Source organism: Aotus nancymaae, unplaced genomic scaffold, assembly GCF_030222135.1.
Source record: "Aotus nancymaae isolate 86718 unplaced genomic scaffold, 86718_ANA_hifiasm-v0.15.2.pri h1tg000012l, whole genome shotgun sequence".
In the NCBI taxonomy this organism is placed as follows: domain Eukaryota; kingdom Metazoa; phylum Chordata; class Mammalia; order Primates; family Aotidae; genus Aotus; species Aotus nancymaae.
Window position 1 is genome coordinate 45279259 of NW_026988423.1, and position 17031 is coordinate 45296289.

Consider the following 17031-nt stretch of genomic DNA (forward strand, 5'->3'; position numbering starts at 1 on the left):
ATAAAGCTCACTGTTGAATCCAGGTTGTGGGTGCCTGGCTGGCCGCTAACGGACAACTCTTTCAACTTGTTTGTTTAAACATTACAAAACACTTTTTAAAATGTGGATACAGGTAGACCAGTTAGGAAGGTAACTGCAGTAACCCGGGTGAGAAATTAAAGGCTTAGTTTGTATTTAAAAAAAAAAAAAAAGGTTGGAATTTGAACTGAAAGATTAACAAGCCTGGCAAGAGACAAATGGATAGAACTAAATTAACTCTTGTAACTTAGCTACAAATCATTTCTGCTCTGGCCAGGTAGAGAGGGCTTGGCATCTTGCTTTTAACTCCTAGATTATTGATTCTGTTCCAACCTCAATCTCAATCTACATTCTCTCTTTCACTTTTTTTCTGGTTGTCAGACTGCTTTTCCCAAGGGCTCTCAGGGAAAAAATAAACTCTTGATACATTAGATGCTTTTCTCTTTAAGCCAGTAGTTGGATTATTTGAAAAAAAAGATCGGCTTGGCTCGGAGGCTCACACTTGTGATTGCAAAACTTTAGGAAGCCAAGGCAGGAGGATTGCTTGAAACCAGGAGTCTGAGACAAGCTTGGGCAACATAGCAACATCCCATCTCTACAAAAATATAAATTAAAAATTGACCAGGCATGGTGGTGTGCACCTGTAGTCCCAGCTACTTGGGAGGCTGAGGCGGGTGGATCAGTTGAGCCCAGGAGTTCGAGGCTTCACTGAGCTATGATGATGCCACTGCACTGCAGCCTAGGTGACACAGTGAGACCTTGTCTCAAAGAAAAAAAAAGAAGATATTGGGCTTCTTTGAAAAGACAAGGAAACCTGTGGCCCCAGATAAATGTCTACATGTCCATGTGAGGAAATGTGCATACCCTCGGGAGCAGAGAAGCAGTTAGTGACCCTTAAAGCCCCAGGTCCAGGGACACAGGTCAGGAACTCGTTCTGGATCTGATGGAATGTGGACCGCATCATCCAGCAGCAAGCATCATTGCAGTTCCTCTCTGCCTGGGGAATCTGTGCAGGCTGATGCTTGGTACCAAACGTTCTGAGAGCGATGAAGGAGTAAGTAGAGCACAGCGAGTGAGGGCTTCTGTCATTTCATCTCTGGGAAATGGCACCATCCCACAAGCCTGAAGGTGGCCCAATTAGCATACGGTAATTAGAACTGCTGCAATAATGCTGCCTCCTTATTTTCTTCTGTTGGCACCACGGAGGTGGCGGCGTGGCAGATGGGGGCCATCAGAGCACCAGATAAAGCTGACTGTCTGTACCCCTTGTCCCGTCGATGCGTGAAGAGGGCAGGACACAGCTTTTCAAGGACAGAGTGAGAGAGAAGGATGGAACTGGAGGAAAGTCAAGAAGCAAATCGCCACAGCAAACGACTGTGCCCAGGGCTCAGGGGTGCCCTGCGCGCTCCTCTGGGAGTGTCATTTTGTTCCCTTGTTTGTTGTCTAAACAGAGAGACAAAATAGCCCTGGTCTCTTCCCTTGGCCAAGTGGTACAGTCTCCGAGAGAAGGGAGCACAGAGCCAAGCAGTGCACGGGGTGCCCGGGGGATGGGGATTGGGGGGTTGTGGGGGTACCCGCACGCAGGAGACGGTGTGTAGGTGGAGCCTTGGGTATCTCCACTCTGGAAAGGGCACCTCACCTTGGATTTTCTTTTTCCTTTCTTTTTTTTTTTTTTTGAGATGGAATTTTGCTCTTGCCCAGGCTGGAGTGCAATGTTGCGATCTTGGCTCACCGCAACCTCCGCCTCTCAGGTTCAAACGATTCTCCTGTCTCAGCCTCTGGAGTAGCTGAGATTACAGGCATGTGCCACCATGCCAGGCTAATTGTGTATTTTTAGTAGAAATGGGGTTTCTCCATGTTTGTCAGGCTGGTCTCGAACTCCCGACCTCAGGTGATCCACCCACCTCAGCCTCCCAAAGTGCTGGGATCACAGGTGTGTGCCACCGTGCCTGGCCTAACTTTGGGTTTTCTTACCCAGGACAGGAGCAAGCAAGCAGCCATCCCCCAAGGTGGGCACAGAATCTAAAGATGAAAGTGGCATTGAAATGAGGATAGACAGCTAGGGGTCAGGGAGTGTTAAAGAGCAAGATTTCAAATGCCAACACAGCCCGGAGGGAAAGGGAGAGTGTTTCAGAAAATCGACGCTAGTTACAAAACCTACTGGTACAGGGAACGTGGCCGAGATTGCCTGAGATGGTTCCCCTTGGCCAGGCTGGGCTGATACTTTGTTCTCCAAATGTCATGACTTACCTTGCATTCTGTACTGGACTCTTCCAGGGTCGTATGCTTGGGCTATGGTTTGGAAAAGCCTTTAGGTCAGGGCTTGACAAGTTACCCCCCTCTGAAGCTCTCGTGAGGCTCACCTGGACTACCCTCTCTTCCATCCTCTTTATGCCCTCCTTTAATCACCGGCCTCCCAAATGCCCATGAAGCTAGACTCCATCCACCTTCCGAGGCCCTCATGCTGCCCCTCAGGCCCCGAGTGGTCTTTTCCTGCCCTCATACCCCCTCCCATTACCCCCAACCAGCTAGCGGCACCCCAGGATCCGGACTCCACGTTCTCACCTCTACCTTGGGAGCTTACAAGCTTTGTTTTCGTCTCCTCCCCGGTGCCACGGCAGGTTTGGAAAATCGCTGGTGCCCAAGCTGATAAGGGACTACCCATAGCTGTGGTGCTCCTAATGTGTGCTATTCATTTATGTATTTATTCATTTTTTATTTTAGTTTTTTAGAGACAGGATCTTGCTGTGTCATCCAGGCTGGAGTACAGTGGCATGATCACAGCTCACTGTGGCCTCAAACTCCTGGGTTCAAGTGATTCTCCCACCTCAGTCTCCCAAGTGGCTCTGACTACAAACATGTACACCATGCCTGGCTAATCCTTTCTTTTTTTTTTTTTAGACAAAGTCTCCCTCTTGTCACACAAGGTGGAGTGCAATGGCACGATCTTGGCTCACTGCAACCTCTGCCTCCCAGGTTCAAGTGATTCTCCTGCCTCAGCCTCCTGAGTAGCTGGGATTACAGGCGCCTGCCACCACGCCCAGCTAATTTGTTTGTATTTTTAGTAGAGATGGGGTTTCACCATGTTGGCCAGGTTGGTCTCGAACTCCTGACCTCAGGTGATCTGCCCACCTCGGCCTCCCAAAGTGCTGGGATTACAGATGTGAGCCACTGTACCCAGCCTAATACTTTCATTTTAATTTTCCTCTGTAGAGATGGGATCTTGCTGTGTTGCCCAGGCTGATCTCAAACTCCTGGGCTCAAGCAATTTTCTTGTTTTAGCCTCCCAAGGTGCTGAGATTACAGGCATGAGCCACTGTGCCTGGCCACACATGTGTTTTAAGAGAAGATTTAATGTCTTAACCCTGAAAACACAATGCTCTGATAAAAAGCACGGTTTTCCTTTGGGTATCTCTTACTGGTTTGTGTATGATAAATTCCGCCTTCCTTAACAGGGCATTCAGGCCCCAATGTGATAAGTTCCTGGCTCCTACGTTTCCCGGCTACCCTCTCTGTGCTCTCTCCTGTGTGTTAGTCCTCAGCAGCTGCTGAGGACTCCTCACTGCTCAGTGTTCCTTTCATTGCATCTTTCCTCATCCATGTCTCCTGTTTCTTCTCCTTTTCTAGCTGCTGAGGTTCCACCTTTCCTTAAAGACTCAACTCAGACAGCACTTCCTCCATGACACTTTGTGGACACCCTACACATCATCCTGTGTATCAGTGGTGAGTTTTTTTTCTTTCACTTTTGTTGGTCCCATTGTTATAATGCCTCCTTGTATCAGTCCATCTATCCATCTGTCATCCATTGATCCACGTATCCATCATCTGTCTATCCATCCAACCATCCATCATCTATCCATCTTCCCATTCATCCATCCATCATCCATCTATCCATCCAGCCATCCATCATCCATCCATCCTTCCATTCATCCATCTACCCATTATTTATCTATCCATCTGTCCATTCATTCATCTATCCATTTATCCATCCATCCAGCCATCCATCCATCATCTATCCATCTTTCCATTCATCCATCCACCCATTATTTATCTATCCATCTGTCCATTCATCCATCCATTCATTATCCAGCCATCCATCATCCATCCATCTTTCCACTCATCCATCCATCATCCATCTATCCATCCAACCATCCATCATCTGTCCATCTTTCCATTCATCCATCCACCCATTATTTATCTATCCATCTGTCCATTCATCCATCCATTCATCATCCAGCCATCCATCATCCATCCATCTTTCCACTCATCCATCCATCATCCATCTATCCATCCAACCATCCATCATCCATCCATCTTTCCATTCATCCATCCACCCACCCATTATTTATCTAACCATCTGTCCATTCATTCATCCATCCATTCATCCATCCAGCCAGCCAGCGAGCCATCCATCATCCATCCATCTTTACATTCATCCATCCACCCATTATTTATCTATCCATCTGTCCATTCATCCATCCATCTATCCATCCATCCATCCATCATCCATCTATCCATCCATCCATCTCACCTCCACCCAACTTCTTCCTTCCCTTCCAACCATCCCTCCATCCATCCATCTATCTACTCCCTCATCCATCTTCCTACCATCTATCCATTTATCCCTCCCTCCCCTCTCTCTACTTCTCCCCCCTTCCAGCCACCCATCCATCCATCCACTCACCCACCCATTCATCTACCCACCATCTATCCATTCATCCATCCCCCCTTACCCGCTGCCCACCTCTTCCCTCCCTTTCAACCACCATCCATATACCCACCATCCATTTATCCATATACCCACCGTCCATCTATTTATCCTTCCCTCCTTCCCCCATTCTTTCCTACCAGTCCCTCAAGCATTTACCTACCCATCTACTCACCCTTCCATCCATTCATACAATCATTCAAAAAAAGTAATTTTTATATACTACTCTGGGTCTTGGAGAACAAGCAGAGAACCAGACACAGCTCCTGCCTTCATACAGTTTATAGTCTCCTGGCTGTGAGGACAAAGAAAAAACAGAAGCAACCAGATTCTCACACAATATTAGTACTTAAAATTGAAGACTCAGAGACAACTAAGCTGTGATATAAACTCCAGGGGATCTAGGTCTGATGGAAGACGCAGACACATCGATAATTACCTCTAAGACAATATTTTTAGTGCCGTCAGATAAAGTATGGACAAAATGTCATGGAATTGCAGGTGATGAAATGAATCATTTCTGGTTGGGGATGGGAGAAATTCCTACAAAGGAGGAGATCTGTGTACTTGACTTAGCAGGAAGAGCAGCAGCTTTCTGGGAGGTCAGGCTGGGAAAGGGTCAAGATGCTCCATACAGAGGCAATAAAACGGCCAATGTGTTTGAGGAACAAGTGGAAGGTCTGTTGTGGCTGGAGGGTGGGAGGTGTGGGTACAGATGCTTTTTTCCCAGACTGACCATCAGCCAACATCCTTCCCTCAGTCCATGCCCCAGTTTGTCCTGGCATCTGCCTGTGCTGCCCTGTCATGGGGTGGAAGCCAACAGCATCTGGCAGCCCTGTGCTGGAGGCTCTCTCTGGCCAGGGACACAGTCCCCTGCTGGGCTGCAATTCTAGAGGCTGCCTGGGTCTTCCCCACACATGGGAGACACCAAGTTCTGCAGCCAACAGAGCTGTCACCCAGCGCTGTAGTCTTGATGTCCTTCCTGAGAAGAAAAGCACTGTGTGCAATGGAAATAGCTTTTAATCGGCACAGAACATCTGTTGACTGCTTTTCTCCATTGCCCCTTTTTGAAAGATTGGAGCAAGGACATGGGAACAAGGATTCCTGAGACTGAGAAAGTGAGATCAAGAAAGCTGGTGAGATTCCGGTCAGTGCACCTCTGGGGTCTGATCTGGCCATTGAGTTCTTGTAGTTGCCACAGTCCCTCACTAGATAGGCTGCTCCCATCCCAATTGGCCCATGTTAGGCAGGAAGCTTTTGGCTACAAGACAAAGTGGAGTGATTTTCAGACAAATGATTCTGTATTCTGGAGAATGTGCAATTATTTAAAGGGTGAGAGTGAAACCGCCTTTGCAAAAATTATAACAGTGAGAAAATTATGACAGATCTGATCTAACCAACCCCACCTTGCCTTTAACCTCCAAACTGCCCTTAATCATTCCTGAGCTTGCACCAAGCTAACTTTGGGAGACATTTAGTTTATAGTTGAAATGATAATAGCACTTCCCCAAAACTCAGTTGCCTTTATAAAGCTAATGGGAGTGTAAATTAGTTCAATCATTGTGGAAAGCAGCCTAGCAATTTCTCAAAGAGCTAAAAACAGAACTACCATTCAACCCAGCAATCCCATTACTGGTTATATATATACGGAGGAATATAAATCATTCAACCATAAAGACACAGACATTATGTTCATTGCAGCATTATTCAGGGTAGCAAAAACATGGAATCAGTCTAAATACCCATCAATGACAGATTAGATAAAGAAAATGTGGTACATATACACCATGGAGTATTATACAGCCGTAAAAAAGAACAAGACCATGTCTTTTGTGGGAAAATGAATGGAGCTGGAGGCAATTATCCTTAGCAAACTAATACAGGAACACAGAACCAAAGCTCCGTGTTCTCACTTATAAGGGGAGGCTACATGATGTGAATTCATGAATACTGTTAAAAACAAGTAGTTTTGTCAGTTCCTCTTCAAAGAGTTTCACTTTGTTACAAACAAGTTGTTTTGCTCCAAGAGGTCTTTACTTCCTTGTACTGTCTGTCCTGAAGTCTTATTTCTTTGTTCTTTGTCTAAAGGAATCTTGCCTGCCAATCTATGAGCCCCTCCCACCCTGCTGTGCTCAGGAATGCCCACCAAGAAATTACCCGCTCCCTGCTGTTCTTCCCTGCACTCTTGAAATTAGCTAATCGTGTTTAGCTTAGACTGTGCTGTCTGACCCCAACCAATAGGCGAATGACACAGCAGCTAAGGCCAACTGCTTTAGGAATTAAAAACCCCTGCTCTCCTTTGTCTGATGTGCTCTCGCCACTGCTCCATCTGGGAGATACACCCTTCTATAGAAGGGAATTTGCCTTGCTGAGAAAATTTATGTTCAAGTGCTATTTCTTTTGCAGCACTGAAAATTTTTTTCTAACAAACACAAAGAAGGGAATAGCAGACACTGGGGCCTACTTGAGGGTCAGGGATGACAGCAGGGAGAGGAGCAGAAAAAATAACTATTGGCTACTAGGCTTAGTATCTAGGTGATGAAATAATCTGTACAACAACTCCCCATTACACAGGTTTACGCATATAGCAAACCTGCACATATACTCCTGAACCTAAAGTAAGAGTTAAAAAAAAAAAGACCACCAGATTAGGAGGATGAGAGGAGCCTGAATTTTGCTAAGGTGTAGACATAAATGATTACTAGCCATTATCCCGAAGGTCACAAGATTTGCAACTTCCCCAGTGATTCCTGCAGATAACATCACCATTGTAGAACCTAAGACCAGTCTTTGGAGATCTCTTTTCAGAATTTTGCATTTCTGACAACCAATGTCTCCACCTGGACCCACCCAGAAGTAGACTCCCTGGCCCAACAAGCTACCCTTGAAAAATCCTAACCTCTGAATTTTTAGTGAGATTGGTTTCAGTAACAACTCCGTCTCCCATGTGGCATGGCTAGCCTTGTGTCAATTAAAGTCTTTTTTTATTGCAATGCTGTGGTCTCAGTTAATTGGTTTCTTTGCCTGTGCAGTATGCAGGAAGAACCCATCAGGCAATTACAAGAGGCAAATTCTTTTCTTTTCTTTCTTTTTTTTTTTTGTTTTTTGAGATGGCGTTTTACTCTTGTTACTCAAGCTGGAGTGCAATGTCATGATCTTGGCTCACCACAATCTCTGCCTCCCGGGTTCAAGCAAGTCTCCTGCCTCAGCCTCTTGAGTAGCTGGGATTACAGGCATGCAACACCACACCTGGCTAATTTTGTATTTTTAGTAGAGACAGGGTTTCTCCATGTTGATCAGGCTGGTCTTGAACTCCCAACCTCAGGTGATCCGCCTGCTTCGGCCTCCCAAAGTGCTGGGATTATAGGCGTGAGCCACCACACCTGGCCACAGCACAGAATTTCTTTAGTCATATGAGTGTCAACAAAGTCTAACTCTGTTAAATATTTGAAGAGATTTATTCTGAGCAAAATATGAATGACCATGGCCTGCGACACAGCCCTCAGGAGGTCAGGTCCTGAGGTGGTCAGGTACAGCTTGTTTTTATACATTTTAGGGAGGCATGAGACCTCAATCAAATACATTTAAGAAATACATTGATTTGGTCCAGAATGACCAGACAACTCAAAGGGAGGGTGGGGTGCGGTTGGGGGTGGGGAGGTGGACTTCCAGGCTATAGGTAAATTTAAACATTTTCTGTTTAACAATTGGTTGAGTTTGTCTAAAGATCTGGGATTCATAAAAAGAAAATATTCAGGGTGAGATGAAAGATTGTGGAGACCAGGGTTCTTTTGAAGTCTCATAGTGGCTGCCCTTAGAGACAATAGATGACAAATGTTTCCTATTCAGACCTTTAAAAGGTGCTGGACTCTGAGTTAATCTCTTCAGGATAGGGAGAGCCTAGAGAAAAAGATCTAGCTATGTGAACAGAGATTCTTCACAGATGCAAATTTTCCCCACAAAGGATGGCTTTGCAGGGCCATTTCAAGATACGTCAAAGAAACATGTTTTGGGGTAAAATATTTTGATTTTCTTCCTTGTCTCATAATGCTATGCCAGTGTCAGGTTGGAAAGTAAGTCACGAGATATATGGTTAAATAAAACCCATCTGGTGGCTCACGCCTGTAATCCCAGCTCTTTGGGAGGCCGAGAGGGGTGGATCACGAGGTCAAGAGATCTAGACCATCCTGGTCAACATGGTGAAACCCTGTCTCTACTAAAAATACAAAAAAAATTAGCTGGACGTGGTGGCGCGTGCCTGTAATCCCAGCTACTCAGGAGGCTGAGGCAGGAGAATTGCCTGAACCCAGGAGGCGGAGGTTGCGGTGAGCCGAGATAGTGCCATTGCACTCCAGCCTGGGTAACAAGAGCGAAACTCCGTCTCAGAAAAAAAAAAACAAAAAACAAAACAAAACCCATCTGATGAGCATTTATGGTTTGTAGGGCATGACTTCCCAGATTAGGAATTTGGGCAAGATTTAAATAATCAGAGTTTAGTGCTCATAAGCCTGTGGCAGGAAACCAGAATAAAGAAGAAGGACATATTCCTGACTCGTGTTGGAAACATGGAGGGCTATTTCCCCGACCCATGGGCAGAGCAGACAGAAAAGAATCAAATGCATGGAGCTCACAGCTCTGCTGCCTGCTTTTGTTTCTGTTTTTCAAAACACCGGGCCTGAAATTAGCCCTGAGAAGAAATCCCATTTTGCACCATTGCCCCTTTCTCCCACTTGAACACAGAGAGTCCTACCTTGTAACAATACCAAATGATTACAGTGTTTCAGATACTGGGCTTTGCATTTACGTAAGTTATCTCATTTAGTCTTTACAGCCATGCTAGGAAGTACAGGCTAATATTATCCCATTAATAGCAGCTGGTCCAAGAGGTTACATTGCTTGCAGGGATTTGAACCAGCTTGCCTGTAATTTCCAACTCAGCTCTATTCTTTGGCAAATATAGAATGAGGCTGCTTTATTCTCACCCGAAGGCATCCCATCAAGTAGTTGAAGACGGATATCATAGGCCTGCCTAAATTCCTTTTACAACATGTTTTGGTCTTTGCCCCTGGTATCAAATGGTTCACTTTTGGCTGAGTTAGTCCCTTCCCTCTGGATGTGTTCCAACAGGTTTTTTGTTGTTTTTTTTTTGACAGAGTCTCACTCTGTTGACCAGGCTCGAATGCAGTGGCCCGATCCCGGCTCACTGGAATGCAGTGGCACGATCCCGGCTCACTGGAATGCAGTGGCACGATCCCGGCTCACTAGAATGCAGTGGCACGATCCCGGCTCACTAGAATGCAGTGGCACGATCTTATGCATTTACATATGTTATCTCATTTAGTCTTCACAGCCATGCTAGGAAGTACAGGCTAATGTTACCTCATTAATCCCGGGTTCAAACAATTCTCCTGCCTCAGCCTCCCAAGTAGCTGGGGTTACAGGTGCATGCCACCATGCCCAGATATTTTGTTGTTGTTGTATTTTTTAGTAGAAATGGGGTTTTGCCATATTGACCAGGCTAATCTTGAACTCTTGGCCTCAAGTGATCCATCCACATCAGCCTCCCAAAGTGTGGAGATTATAGGCACGATCACTATGCCCAGCTTTGTTTTTTTTTTTTTTTTTTTGAGATAGGGTCTTGCTCTGTCACCCAGGCTGGAGTGCAGTGGCAGGATGTCCATTTTTTTTTTTTTTTTGGAGACAGAGTCTCACTCTGTCACCCCGGCTGCAGTGCAGTGGCCAGATCTCGGCTCACTGCAAACTCTACCTCCCGGGTTCAAGCAATTCTACTGCCTCAACCTCCCGAGTAGCTGAGATTACAGGTGCGCACCACCACGCCCAGCTAATTTTTGTATTTTTAGTAGAAGCGGAGTTTCACCATGTTAGTTAGGCTGGTCTCAAACTCCTGACCTTGTGATCCACCCGCCTCGGCCTCCCAAAGTGCTGGGATTACAGTCATGAGCCACCGCGCCTGGCCAGGATGTCTACTCTTAGCTAGGTATTGTTAGCAGTATGAATCCACAGGGTCTGCCGCAAACTCAATTCTTGCCTCCTTGGAGGAAATAATTTGACTAAGGGGTATAAGGTACAGAGAGAGACCAAGGCAAGTTTTCGATAAGGAGTGAAACTTTATTTAAAAGTTTTAGGCCAGGAGCAGTGGCTCACACCTGTAATCTCAGCACTTTGGGAAGCTGAGGTGGGTGGATCATGAGGTCAGGAGATTGAGACCATCCTGGCTAACACGTGAAACCCCATCTCTACTAAAAATACAAAAAAATTAGCCAGGTGTGGTGGCATGTGCCTGTAGTCCCAGCTACTCGGGAGGCTGAGGAAGGAGAATTGCTTGTACCCAGGAGGTAGAGGTTATAGTCAGCCAAGATCGCATCACTGCACTCCAGCCTGGGTGACAGGCGAGACTCTGTTTCAAAAAAAAAAAAAAAAGTTTTAGGCCAGGAGCAGTGGCTCACACCTGTAATCCCAGCACTTTGGGAGGCCAAGGCAGGCAGATCGCTTGATTCTGGGAGTTCCAGACCAGCCTAGGCAACACAGTGAAACCCTGTCTCTACAAAAAATACGAAAAATTAGCTGAGCGTGGTGGTGTGCACATATGGTCCCAGCCACTTGAGAGGCTGAGATGGGAGGATCGCTTGAGCCCAGGAGGCAGAGGTTGCAGTGATCCAAGATCACTCCCCTATACTTCAGCCTGGGTGACAGCTTGACACCCTGCCTCTAAAACAACAACAACAAAGTTTTAGTTTCTTCTGTTTCTTTACTTCTCTAATAAACTTGCTTTCACTTTACTGTATGGACTAAGCCCTGAATTCCTTGCATGAGATCCAAGAACCCTCTCTTGGAGTCTGGATTACCCCTTTCTTGTAACAACAGACTAGGGTTTTGACAAGGGAACCGCCGTTAGAAAGGAAGAGCATGGGTCCAGGAGCACTTACCCAGGAGCACAGCTGGCTGAGTGATGTCAGCCTATATTTGCTAGCTACCTTCCCCTCAATTTTATAGCTCGTGTTGTCCTCATTTTCCCCAGCGGAATTATGTGGGTTATAGATTGGGAAAGATTTGAATGACTATCCCCCTTTACTCAACTCTGAACCTGGCAAGGTTAAGCCTCAGCTATTTCCTTTGGGTTACAGTTGGCTTATCTGGGATAAAGATTATGGCTAATGTGTATGAAAGTGATATAGGAGTTAAAAAGAAATTATTTAGGCAGATAGTGAGGGTAAGGAAGTCCTTGTTAAGATTTTCCTTCTAATGAAAAGCAACCCCCAAATCATTTTTCTTTTCCAACAAACAGCAGGCTGTAAAATCGAGGCACAGACATAGACAAGCAAGCTGGAAGCTTGCAAGGGTGAATGCTGGCAGCTGTGCCAATAGAAGAAGGCTGCCTGGGACTAGGCACGTCCAACATGGCGGCTCCATCTTACCTTCCCTTTGCCAGCCACGGGTACAGTAAGGGAGCAGGCAACATGGCTGCCGGCCAAGTGAAAGTCTATTTACATAAGATTAGGTTGAGGTGGCCAGCGTTCCTCACAAATTATGTAAACGTCACACCTGGTCCAACCAATCTGTGAGCCCTATGTAAATCAGACACCGCCTCCTCAAGCCTGCCTATAAAATCCAGTGCACTCCAGCTTGGGCTGGAATTCCCATTCGAGCATCCCTCTCTCTCAGAAGATAAAGAACTGTTCTCCTTTCTCTTTTGCCTATTAAACCTTCCCTCCTAAACTCACTCCTTGTGTGTATACGTGTCCTTAATCTTCTTGGCACAAGACGACGAGCCCCAGATATTTACCCCAGAAAACGACGCCACTTCAAAATCATGAATACTATTATTAATTCTTTCCTTGGTTTGGGACGAAGGAGAAACACCTGATCTTTTATTGAAGGGCTAGTGGTGTGGCTGGTGGTGACTTAGTAACTGAGTTGGGCATAGCCAACCCTCTCTGCAGCATCCAGGCTGCTGTAGGGATGCAAGTTTAGCATAGTGAGAGTGGCTAGGCATGCATTTTACCTGAAGGGAGTGTAAACGGTAACTTCAGCTCTAACCAGGAGGGCAATGCACATAACATCATGTAAGGGATGCTTGTGTAGATGAGATCACAGAAGCAAAAGCAGGCTGTAAACTTCAAGTGTGGGGCACAGGCTTATTGTTATTTTCACAAAGTTCATTCTGTCTCTGTAATGCACGAACCTGTTACCATAAACATTAAGACTTGCTTGTGGAAGGCCACCTTTATGCTGGCCAGGCTGCCGGAAACAACAGAAGCATTTTTCTCAGGAAGAAATGGCTGAAAGCCTGTGGTCTTTATTGATTTGCATTCGCAGGCCATAGCTCCTTATCGCTTTTCTGCTCTTGATAGCCTGATGTTCGCCCGTGTAATATATGAGTCTGACCAGCATTGCCAAGTCCTAAGCAACTGGAGAGGGAGTGGGGGGATTTGTGTTGAAAAGTCTTTTGGAAACCCAGGTTATTGGGTTCAAGCTCCCCTTTTCTCTGTCCCTATGGAGAAACAGGGGGCAATATTGCTTCTCTGTGGGGTCCCAAGGATGAATCATTTATACTTTCAAAGTTCTTTGAGATACTTGGATGTTATATAAACATGAAGCATAATCGTTATGAATTATAAGTGAAGCAGACGGAGGTTTTAAATTAAGTAGCACCATTGTGTTATTTTTCATCAGGATTCAGAGCAGCCAACCTTCCCAGCAGAAGTAACTTAGATAATTTGATTCTCTCACTTAACCAGGACTGATCACTGCAGGGATAGAAATTAATTTCTTGAAAAACAGCTGCTTGTTTTCTTCCCCACCAGCCTCTCTCCAAGCTTTGCAAATGTGGCCATAATGAAACTATGGTGGTGGTTCCTCTGGGGTGACTTGTTAATTCAATGGGGGCCCAATACGTGCTTCTCCAACTTTCGGCTTATCTGAAAAATGGCCGGGATATATGAATGTCCTCTCAGCACCATTGTGGTCATATCCACCCACACCAGATCAAATGCTTAAAGGGACTGGGTGTGCGTGAACTGAATGATTCAGAGCTTTAATGAAATGAGGCTCAATCTGGCTGGTAATTTGTCTGAATTCAATCCTTCCAAACAACCCCACTAAGGGATAGCATTGGCACTGCCAGGATCCACTGTTTGCCCCCTTGCCAGGAAATCAACAGGAAGATGGTATGTGAGTTGAGCTGAAACCTTACACTTTTTTTTTTGAGACAGAGTCTCGCTCTGTTGCCCAGGCTGGAGTGCAGTGGTGTGGTCTCAGCTCACTGCAACCTCCGCCTCCTGTATTCAAGAGATCCTCCTGCCTCAGCCTCCCGAGTAGCTGGGATTACAGGTGCCTGCCACCATGCCCAGCTAATTTTTGTATTTCTAGGAGACAGTGTTTCACCATGTTGACCAGGCTGGTCTCGAACTCCTGACCTCAACTGTTCTATTGCCTTGGCCTCCCAGAGTGCTGGGATTATAGGTGTGAGTCACCGCACCCAGCCTAAACTCTTACGCTTCTGTTTACAGATTCTGTGACATGCTGCAGACAAACACTTTGGTGCGGCTGAGTTGGTCATAGGCTATCAACTTGGATACGAAGCTGGAAATATGAGCTAAGGCAGGGAGAAGATTGGATAGGCCTGAGAAAGACAGAAACTAATATTCACTTGCGTGCACACCCCATGCCAAGTAACACCCCCTATTTGCCCACCTTGGGTTCTGCCATTCAATAGCTGTATGATCTCAAGGAATTTATTGAACTCCTCTAAGCCTCAGTTTTCTGATCTGTCAGATAAAGGCCTTGGGGCCAGGCATGGTGACTCATGCCTGTAATCCCAACACTGTGAGAGGCTGAGACAGGTTGATCCCTTGAGTTCAGGAGTTTGAAACCAGCCTGGGCAACGTGGTGAAACCCTATCTCTACAAAAAAAATACAAAAAATTATCTGGGCATGCTGGTGCACGCCTGCAGTCCCATCTACTTGAGAGGTTTAGGTGGGAGGAGCTCTTAAACTCAGGAGGCAGAGGTTGCAGTGAGCCGAGATCGTGCACTCCAGCCTGAGTGACAGTGAGACCCTAACAACTGATCATTAAGGTTAATGAATTCCCGTTCCTGCAAACTGCCTTCAGCTACCCTGCATCAATAATACGACTTCTGTGACTTCTTCCCCACATTTGAGGTTACCCTGAAGTTAGTGTTCCTTGGGTTTTGATTTTGTTTGAATATAATGTTTATAATATTGTTTTGTGGGGTAGAGCAAGGGCAGTGTGTGTGGCAGAGGTGGGTGATCTTTTCAGTAACATTTATGCTTCCTCTTCTATAGCATGGGGTTCTAACCCCGGGGGTCTTCATGGGGCCGTGTGCTAAGTTCTTCTAGGTAGAATGTGAGCAGAGGGGATTAATATCACTTAAGAAACAGATAAGCCTTCTCTAATGTGCTCTTTCCTCTTCTGCCAGCTGGATACAGGTAAGACAAGAACTCGGGATTGGCTGAGTCATAGATTAGAAGGAGCTTGAATCCCTGAATCACTGCATGGAGGAAAGCCAATGGCCAACCAGGAGCATTCATCAAAAATAAACTTTCTGCTGACTCTTACAAGCTTGACAACGACTTTCTAATAATCTGCCTTTGAATTCTGGATCAGCTTCACTTCTCCTTTGAAGATGCTTTGGAGGCAGGCTTTACTAAAACTATAGCTCACTAAAGGAGAGAGCTGTCCTGTCTGCAGCTGAGAAATGAGACTGGGCTTATGCTACACAGAAAAGATGAGTGACGTGCGAGGTGGGGGCGTGATGAAACCATGGACACCAAAACCCACTCAGAGGGAGAGCAGAGGGACTGAAGACCATACAGGGCAGAATGTACTGAGGTTCAAGAGAAAGAATGGAAAAGTCAACTGGGAATAATGCAGAGCACAGTGACAAATAAAAGCATCCAGTGGAAGTTGAAGCTTTGTGAAAGCCCTTTTCCTTACCTCTTGTAATCCATGCATACCCTGCCCTCCACCCCAGTCTGCAAAGGGTTGTCCAAAACAGATAGAGTCTAAGTCTCTCCCCTTTGGGACTGGACAGGCTGACTCATCTAAGACTCCTTCAACCAAGAGAATGCAATGCAAACGTGAGTGTTCAACTTCCAAAGCTAGGTCACAAATGCCATAAAGTTTCTGCCTTGTTCTCTTGGGATGCTCCTTCTGTTACCTGGAAAAAGCCATCTGTTACCTAAGAAGTCTGGCTGCACTTAGACTTTCATGCTGGTGAGGCCATGTGCAGGTGTTTCGGTCAGCAGCCCCCACTGTGCTCCCAAGTGGCAGTTGGCTTCACCCATCAGCCATGTGCATGTACATCGTGGACATCCAGCCCGATTGAGCCTTCAGATGACTGCACCCCAAGTAGCACCGAAACGTTACCTCATGAGAGATCCCAAAAGCAAGAACTTTCTAACTGAACCTTTCCCAGATACCTGATCCACAAAATTGTGAGCAAAACGGCTGTTTTCAGCTGCTAAGGTTTACACTTGTTTTCTTTTAGAGATAGAGTCTCACCCTGTTGCCCAGGCTGGAGTGCAGTGGCATGCTCATAGCTCACCGCAACCTGAAACTCCTCGTCTCTAGCACTCCGCTAGCCTCAGCCTCCTGAGTAGCTGGGTCTATAGGCACATACCACCGTGCGCAACTATTTTAAAATTTTTTTGTAGCAATGGAGTCTCACTGTTTCTCCCAGAATGATCTCAAACTCCTGGCCTCAAGCGATCCTCCTGCGTCAGCTTCCCAAAGCTCTAGGATGACAGGAGTGAACCACCATTCTCAGCCCCTAAGCTGCTAAGCTCTGGAGTATTTTGTTACTCGGCAAGTGTTATAATAACCAACTGTAGCGGGTGTTGCAGTGGCGGGGAAAGGCCTTTAGGTGGAGTGGGAGTCCTCCTAAAGTGTCCCACAGGACAGGAGTTCTCACTACAATGGGGCATTATTTTTTTGTTTTGTCTTTTTTTTTTTTTTTTTTGAGACAGAACATCCATCATGGCATCTGCGGCTCCTGAGAACCATTAAAGCTTTCACGTGCTTTTTTTTTTGAGGTGGAGTTTCACTCTGTTGCCAAGGCTGGAGTGCAGTGGTGCTATCTCGGCTCACTGCAACCTCTGCCTCTTGGGTTCAAGCAATTCTCCTGCCTCAGCCTCCCGAGTAGCTAGGATTACAGGCATGCACAACACACCTGGCAAATTTTTGTATTTTTGGTAGAGATGGGGTTTCGCCATGTTGGCTAGGCTGATCTCGAACTTCTGACTTCAAGTGATCAGCCTGCCTC